This window comes from Dipodomys merriami, unplaced genomic scaffold (genome assembly GCF_024711535.1).
Source record: "Dipodomys merriami isolate MVZ:Mamm:240054 unplaced genomic scaffold, mDipMer1.0.p SCAF_169, whole genome shotgun sequence".
Lineage (NCBI taxonomy): Eukaryota > Metazoa > Chordata > Mammalia > Rodentia > Heteromyidae > Dipodomys > Dipodomys merriami.
The window spans coordinates 2,729,486-2,738,193 of NW_027203037.1; the positions used below are offsets into that span (position 1 = coordinate 2,729,486).

The window sequence follows — 8,708 nt, forward strand, 5'->3', positions numbered from 1 at the left end:
TTCACGAAGAAAATAACTTACTCGTGGAGAAGTTCGCATGGCCTATCCTCACCTGGGAAGTAGACCTTGATTTTGTAAAGGGGTTGACTGTGTCCAAGACTGGATCCCATGGTTAAGGATTTCATATTTTGGAAAGGACTCATGGAAATGGCCTTCCTACAGCTCAGGACTCCTCTCTGAAACACCACATTTAGTGAACATAAGGGAGGAAGGAACACTAGTGAAGAGCCAGTTACAAGCTCAGCATTGGCTGTCCTCTGTAGGTCAAGAATGACACTAGGAGACGAAGCTATGGAACCAGGTTTCCTGGTGTCCGCAGCGATGAGAGATCAGAGCTGGCTGGCACAACCTCCAGAGACTAGGCCAATGTAATTATAGCAGGCGGCAAGTCATGTAGTCACCCGCATGTCTTGACCTACCAAGGGTCTCTGATGGCTCCTACGCCCATTATCTTCCTAGGGATGAGAAAGGGCTGCTAGCTGGGTAGGTTGACTTCTCAACCAGGGCATGGATGAGGTAGTGGGAAGGATGGAGGCAGCCACATTGATGAGAGCTTATCACCTCTTATCTTACTTCTAGATTTATACCAGATTTCAAAACCTCCAAGAGCCCATTGCTTCACGGATCTAAATCTCCTTGAAAGACAAATTCTTCAGGAGTTTGTCTACAGGTATACAATGAGCATTATCCCTAACCTTCCTGAGACTTCAGTAGTCATTTACTGTAATTGTACACTGAGAAAAACCAAAGAGGCTATGGAAACACATACCAAGAGACCCTATCATAGTCCCCCAGGACAAGGGCCAGAGAGTCACAGTTCAAAGCAGCCAGTTTGGTGGATCAAAAAGGCACAGAGTTGTGATAACACCCAAGTATTATCTTCTCAGCCCTGAGTTTTCAAATAATATACTGAAGATCATAGTGCTCTCTTCCCTTCCAAGTAGCAGCTCTAAAAGGTAGCTGTTTTGATAGCTATCTTTAGTACCAAATGCCACAGATGTGCTCCAAGAGTCAACATACATTCTTTACCACCCTCCTTGATAAAATTCAAAGGTAGTTCATACCTCCATGGGAGAGACAACAGCAAAAGTTCCCGTTCCATCCCTGTTTAGACTACAGATTGCTTTAACACACCCTAGAACACCAATCTAATCCTTTCTCTCTGGTGGTACCATGTTAATTGGATCTGGTTTAGAAAAAGGGGAGGGAGATAGCAAGTTCTCTGGCTGTTCTAGCAAAGTATCTACCTGCCAAAATGTAACAGGGACACCTACATATTCTCACAATTGCCTTTGCCCAGTAACTCAGTTTTATGAACCAAGTTGCTTTCAGTGACACCAATTTGTTTAGAGAATTTTCCATTTTCTCTCCATTATCTGATGCTGATTCTCCATATTTCCCCACCTGTGGGAACTCTTTTACATCTCTCTTTACATCTTTTACATGAAAGGTCAACACCTTCTTTCAACCATGGGAGTAAAGGAACATTTCAGGACAACAAGAAAACAGTTCTGGACATGAATGCCAGTACCATCAGAGAATGAGCCCCAAGTCATGCCTCAGTACATCCATCTAGAAGCTTCTACAGCTGGGCTTGTGTTTAGAAGTCTGTCCCCTTTCCCACCCTCTACTGAAGGATGTACTTCAAGATAGCAGTGTGCATTATGCCCCTCATTTTACACAGCAGGATAAGCCTTTATATTTTTTTTCTGAAAATCTTACTCTTGTTATTCATGAGTTGAGAAACCAAAGTACCCACTATGAAGATGGCAGGGAAAAACTAAGCCATGTTCACTGATGAGGATTTCTGGATTGTAGTCACTCATGGCATTGGGGACATCTCCAAGGCAGAATGCTGCTGCATCTGGCCTCCCTCCTCCCCTGCTATGGGAAAAGGAATACAAAACTGGTGACATTTTCATCCAATGTAGAAAAGACACACCACATTTGGAAACATTGCTCCAGCACACCTTGATTATGCTGAAGACCATTTGTCCACAGAATCTCTAATAAAAAAGGCCGTAGGATACTCAGCTGTTTTTATCACTGTTTCTCTACAATCCAAGAAAACCAGTGAGCCATCTTTGGTATAAAGGAGACATTAACAAGTGACAAGCAAGTCATGCTCTTTGCATCATTTCTGAGCCCAACATCTGAGACACTAGGGGCTTCGCGTTGGATGGCTAGTGGTTATGACTAGAGCTGGCCACATCAGGTGAGGTACAGACTCATGAAAAGAGAATGGGTGACCTCAACTGTATCCTTCAAGATGGATGCAGTTAATCCAGGATGGAGACTGAGGTAGTCCTGAGAGCACATGAACATGAGCAGGTAAGGGCAGATATCACCTGCCTTCTGCCACGATCACCACAGAGAAACATCTTTCCATGTTTAACCAACATGGGAAAACAGCACAAAATCTAGTTGTCAGCTGGTAGAACACTGTCACTCAGCTTCAAAATATGAATAGTGACATCTTTTCCCAACATGACATTGAGGCAGCAATGGATCTCCCCATTTCTACCCCTCACAGCAGAGTCAGAGCCAGTTCCTCAGGTCCCCAACTCAGGTAAATTTCCTGTTTACAGGCACTAATGTATATTTGCCCTATGGATGTGGGCAGGGAAAGGGGAGGCAGCAGGGTTGAGGTGGGTTCTGGCACCCATGCCTCGGCCCAGGAGAAGAAAGAACACCAAGGCCCCACACATGATTTCCACCTTAGAGCCTAGGCCCAAGGGGAAGGCTCCACTGTAGCCTTCTGAGAAGATCATGGCATCTCCATCATTAAAAGGCTTTCAGTTTGTTTATAGTAGGACTATAAAGGGCTAACACTTTATTAACACAGGGTGGCTAGAAAACAGCTTGAGCATGATAGCTAAAAACCATCAATATCCCAGTATTCGTTCTAGAAATGCGAGCTTGCACTGTTATTAGCAATGCTCTGCTTCCCTCCGAGTCATGAAGAGCATCATTGCTTCAGAAAAGCATCGGCAGAGGCTCACTAGGGTGCTTTCTCTAGAGCAATTCTACCCTGAGATCTCAACTACCCTGTTAGTGGATGCGGTGAGCAAGGATCGGAACGGGAGGATGGAGGAAGTCCAGGCGTCTCCCCTAATTCCCTCCCATCTTTCTCTTCTACCCAGTCAGTACCTCGGTGGGGTTGGGGTAGCTAATTTGCAAATGTGATTCAACTAAGTGTCATCTTTGCAAAATCATGGTTGAGACATTATAGTCACACAGGGAGCAGCAACTCAATGCTGCTAATGAAGTTAGGAAGATCTCTGTCCTCGAGTAGATTCTAATTGATTCTGGAGAGATGATTTAAAAGTCATCTGAAAATTTGTAGGCAAATAGCTTTTATCTGGGTAGATGCCAGAGAGGAAGGAGATTGATGGTTAGATGCAAAGAGATCTCTCAAGAGACAAGTGGGTGGAGCTATTTAAGGAGTCACAAAAAGTCATCTGTGTGTGAGAACTCAGACATCCAAGAACAACAGACTCTTGTCCATCTACAGTCCAAATTTTCAGATACATAATGCTTCAAATGGCCCATTCATGGTGACTCAAACGCAGGCCACACAGACCCAGGAGCATGAACTTTCTCACTCAGACCTGTCCATCTACTTGGCCTTGAAAGCAGCAAGACTTGTATTTCAATAATGAACTTTATGATCATTCTTCAAGAGAATTGACAAGCTGCCTGGGGATTGAAGGGTTAAAGTCTTGAGGCAGTGACCACTTGTTGCTTGTTTAAGATCAGCAAATTCTGTCTAGCAGAGCAATGCATGGCGGTAATCCAAATACCTGGTTGGTTGTGTGCCTTTATAAGCCCTGCAAATCTTTAGCTCGGTGCTCTCCTATAAGCCCTGCAAATCTTTAGCTCTGGGCTCTCCTAGGCTCTGCTGTGTCGGAGTGTAGGACGAGGCCCGAGCTGCAGCCCATCTAAATAAAACCTTAAAACAGCTATAAAGTCTGACTCTCGGTGGTCTTCTTGGTGGGGGTCCTGCGACCTGAGAACAGGGATAAGTTGAATAGCAGATCCCTTTTTCACCCTGGAAGAACTATTTACAATTAGAAATTATTTGTGCCGAGTCCTGCCTTACTACTCTTTCTGATAACCCAGAAGATACTCTTTAGTTGAAATTAACTGTCTCAGACTAAGAAATCCATTTGATTTGTGACTCAAATGGTATGTGATCAAGGGAGCTACTGGTCCTACCAGATTACCAGAAATAGGTCAACAAGCTGGCTAGATGTTATAGTTCTCTTTAAAACAGTACCAAGAACCCAACCCTGGAAACAGTCCTGTGATATTGGCACAGTCCTTCAGAAAAAGACACGTGGCCCCCAATAGTCTAAGAAGTGCAGAGTAGCAATGACCCGAGGTTCTAGTTCCTTGAAGGAGAGGAATGTCTCTACCAGGATCTGAACTCACAGTGGGAATCAGAGGCAAAGGAAGAAGAGAGTACATTGGCAGAAATCTCTTTGCTATTCAGGTTGCCACTATATCATGGGAATAGGTCAGAAAACACACACAGGAAGCACTTGGTGATGGGTTCCTCATTTTGGACAACTGGGTAGATGATCCTCATTATCTGCTCAGTCAACTTTAGCATAGTCAGGAGCTCAATCCTGTGGCATATGCTATTAGGTTATCCCCACAGGCACCTAACCCAGACAGAACTTCAGGCAGAAGATAAAGGGAAAGGTAGCATCGGTTGAAAATGAGTATCAATTATCACAAGATAAAATTTCAACAGCAGATGTGGTCCATTCATCACAGTCAACTCTGGCAAATTTTTCATTTCCCTATTTCCATGTTCTAGACTCAAGAATTTGACAGGTCATTCCAATCTCAAACCAGAGTGATCTGGTGGTGTCAAATTTCAACTCCATCGATCTTCATGGCCACTTTTCAAAAAAAAAAAAAAAATTAAATGTCAGCTTCCTTGGTCTGTTAGGGTACAAATTGTAATATTGCAATATGTAAGAATGATTTTTTTAAAAGTGAAGCACAGTTTTTGACTTGATGCTTAATCAAGTTTATATTCGAAGTGGAGACATTGAGCCCACCATAATGCTTTAGCAATGGCATTCTGATTGCTTTAGATTTTGTTTTGCTGTGTGTGCATGGGGTGCTGCTAAAGGCATGCTTTATACAACACTACTGATATTCCACCTTTTCATGAAGAGTTTTACTCTGCTCTCATCAATACAAATTTGAGATAAAACCATCACTAAGCAAGACTTGACTTTGCAGTGTTTCCTGAAGGAGCATGGAAGACTGTCATATTATAAACCTAGTAGATTCAATGAACCAAGGAGTAGTGAGTAGTCAGTAACATTCTTGCATCTTTGAATCCTTATCCATTTTAGATCATTTTTAGGCACTCAAGCTGGAGTTTCTTCAGATATCAACTTCTGTCAAAGGCAGTTATTTTCCTTAGTATGAGGTTCTATCTAGGAACTAGGAATAAATTTGAGACTGAAACACTTTAGCCGAGTTGAAGCGAATATTCCCTTCTCTTAAAAAGACTGAGTCACCCTCAACTTCCACTTCCACACCGGAACCTTAAAGAACTGGCCAGGTGCAGGCAACCCGGACACAAAGGAGACCGGTACTTCGGGTGTGTCACTTCCGCTTCCGGTTTCACCAGTATTTCCTTTGGTCGAGACCAAAGCGTTTCCAGTGAGGAGTTTGTGGCATCAGAAGAAGGTTCGACGAGATTCGAGATCCCGCCAGGATGATCGAGCTTGTTTGCAACGACCGTCTGGGGAAGAAAGTCCCCGTTAAGTGCAACACCGATGACACCATCGGGGACCTTAAGAAGTTAATCGCTGCCCAAACTGGCACCCGTTGGAACAAAATTGTCCTTAAAAAATGGTACACGATTTTCAAGGACCATGTGTCTCTGGGGGATTATGAAATCCATGATGGAATGAACCTGGAACTTTACTACCAGTAGAAAAGTCCTCCTCCTGTCCTCTCCTCATCCTCCAACCTCACCTCTCCCATTGCTATGGATGTTTTTAAAAATTCTCATTAATAAAGACTTAGATGCTAAAAAAAAAAAACAAAAAAAAAAACAAAAAAAACACTGAGTCAGCATCAAATAGTGTGCCAGAAAGTTTTGGTGGCCACACCAATGTTTACTCTTCCAGAATTAGTTTATCATAGGATGTCACAGAAACGAGGGTGAAGTACTTTTCCTGGCCTCTCTAGTAAGTTGATTCTGTAAGTGGGAAAAGGCCCCTCCCAGACCTAAGCTGGGTCTTTGATGAGTTTACCTCTGGGGCAGGTGGGGCAGATGGGGCCCCTCCCACTTCCTCCCCAGCACTGAATAAATACGAGTCTTCTGGAGGACTGGAGCCATTCTCCTTTTCCCTTCGTGGGAAGGTGGCCTTGTCAGCTCCGCTGGAAATAAACCTCCTTCCGGGGATGCGGTCCGAGTGGTCTTCTGCGGTAAGTTCCTTCCGGCCATCCACACGAGACTCGGCACTTTATAAGACCAAAATTTGAGACACAGCCTTAAGTTATATGCTTTGGTTTCTCTTGGATTTGTAGGTTCTAATGACCTGGTACTGGAAGAGGGTCTAGACTTCCTTCTCTTGCTTTTAATTCATGGCTACAAGTTAGACTGAAAATTGCTCATGCTTGGAGCATTAGAACCAAGGAAATAAGGTTCTCGGTTGAGCTACTGCTTGTTGCCTTTGTTTGAAGCATCATCTTGGACTTCTGTGTGAAGATGGCATCCAGCAGTGGGACAAAAAACTTGGACTTTCCAGCCAAGCCCTGGCTGGCATTGGCGGTGGTCTTAGCTCCCAAGGTGGCAGTCAAGGAAGATTTGGAGACTGGAGTTTACCTTGACCCTGCTGTGAAAGAAGTTCGGTACAATCCTACCTATGAGACTATGTTTGCTCCCGAATTTGGACCAGAGAATCCCTTTAGAACACAGCAAATGGCTGCCCCTAGAAATATGCTATCTGGATATGCTGAGCCAGCTCACATCAATCATTTCATGTTCGAACAGCAAAGAAGAACTTTTGCTACATATGGTTATGCATTAGACCCTTCACTGGCTAATCACCAAGTGTCTGCTAAGTATATTGGCTCTGTAGAGAAGGCTGAAAAAAATCAAGGTTTAACCGTATTTGAAACTGGCCAGAAGAAAACAGCAAAGAGGAAAAGGTTCAAAGAAAATGATGCATCTAATATTGATGGTTTCTCGGGACCATGGGCAAAATACGTGGATGAAAAAGATGTAGCTAAACCTTCAGACGAACAGCAACAAGAATTGGATGAAATCACAGCAAAGAGGCAGAAAAAAGGCAAGCAGGAAGAGGAGAAACCTGGGGAAGAGAAAACAATCCTCCATGTTAAAAATATGTACGACTATCAAGGGAGGTCCTACCTTCACATACCTCAAGATGTTGGTGTTAATCTGAGGTCATCTGTACTGCCTGAAAAGTGTTACCTTCCCAAAAAACAAATTCATGTGTGGTCTGCACACACAAAGGGAGTCAGTGCAGTCAGATTGTTTCCTCTCTCTGGCCATTTATTGCTGTCTTGTTCCATGGATTGTAAAATTAAGCTCTGGGAAGTTTATGGAGACGAGCGTTGTCTGCGAACAGCTATTGGTCACAGCAAAGCTGTGAGAGACATCTGCTTCAACACTGCAGGAACACAGTTTCTTAGTGCAGCCTATGACAGATATCTTAAACTCTGGGACACGGAGACAGGACAATGTCTATCAAGGTTTACAAACCAGAAAGTGCCCTACTGTGTCAAATTCAATCCTGATGAAGATAAGCAAAATCTCTTTGTGGCTGGGATGTCTGATAAAAAGATTGTACAGTGGGACATTCGAAGTGGACAAATTGTCCAAGAATATGACCGGCACTTGGGAGATGTCAATGCCATTGTCTTTGTGGATGAGAGTAGGAGATTTGTGAGCACATCTGATGATAAGAGCCTTAGGGTTTGGGAGTGGGGTATCCCTGTAGATTTCAAGTACATAGCAGAGCCCAGCATGCATTCCATGCCTGCAGTAACTTTGTCTCCAAATGGAAAATGGTTAGCATGCCAGTCAATGGACAACCAAATCTTAATTTTTGGAGCACAGAACAGATTCAGGTTAAATAAGAAAAAAGTTTTTAAGGGCCACATGGTTGCAGGCTATGCTTGTCAGATAGACTTTTCACCAGACATGAGCTATGTAATTTCAGGAGATGGAAATGGAAAGTTAAACATCTGGGACTGGAAGACTACAAAACTGTACAGTCGGTTTAAAGCCCATGATGAGGTGTGCATCGGTGCAGTGTGGCTTCCTCATGAAACTTCCAAAGTTATCACATGTGGGTGGGATGGTCTCATCAAATTGTGGGATTAATGGGAATAGCCCTTCAATTACCTAGGATCGTTGTTGATACAAAGTCATGTTTAACTATATTATTAAATGTTAGATGACAACTTGATGTATCATGTATCCCTTGTATGGCCTTATGTAATAGAACCATAGTTCAAATAAAGTTTGTAAATTTGCTCATAGCATTTCATTGTAACTTCATTTTGTTCTTTATAGGTGTTATTTAAACAAAGAATGACCATTGACATTCTTGTTGCTGGGCAGTTTGTATTTATCCCCATATGACATTATTGAAATGATCACTTTGGTGTCAGGAAAGAATCTCTTACTGGTTTGGAACCCA

At 43.2% G+C, this 8,708-nt stretch overlaps 1 pseudogene; it reads left to right on the forward strand.

Moving 5' to 3' along the window:
- Window positions 1-6,745: 6,745 nt before the first annotated feature.
- LOC138828956 (pre-mRNA-processing factor 17 pseudogene) lies at window positions 6,746-8,389 on the forward strand (annotated as a pseudogene).
- Window positions 8,390-8,708: the final 319 nt, after the last annotated feature.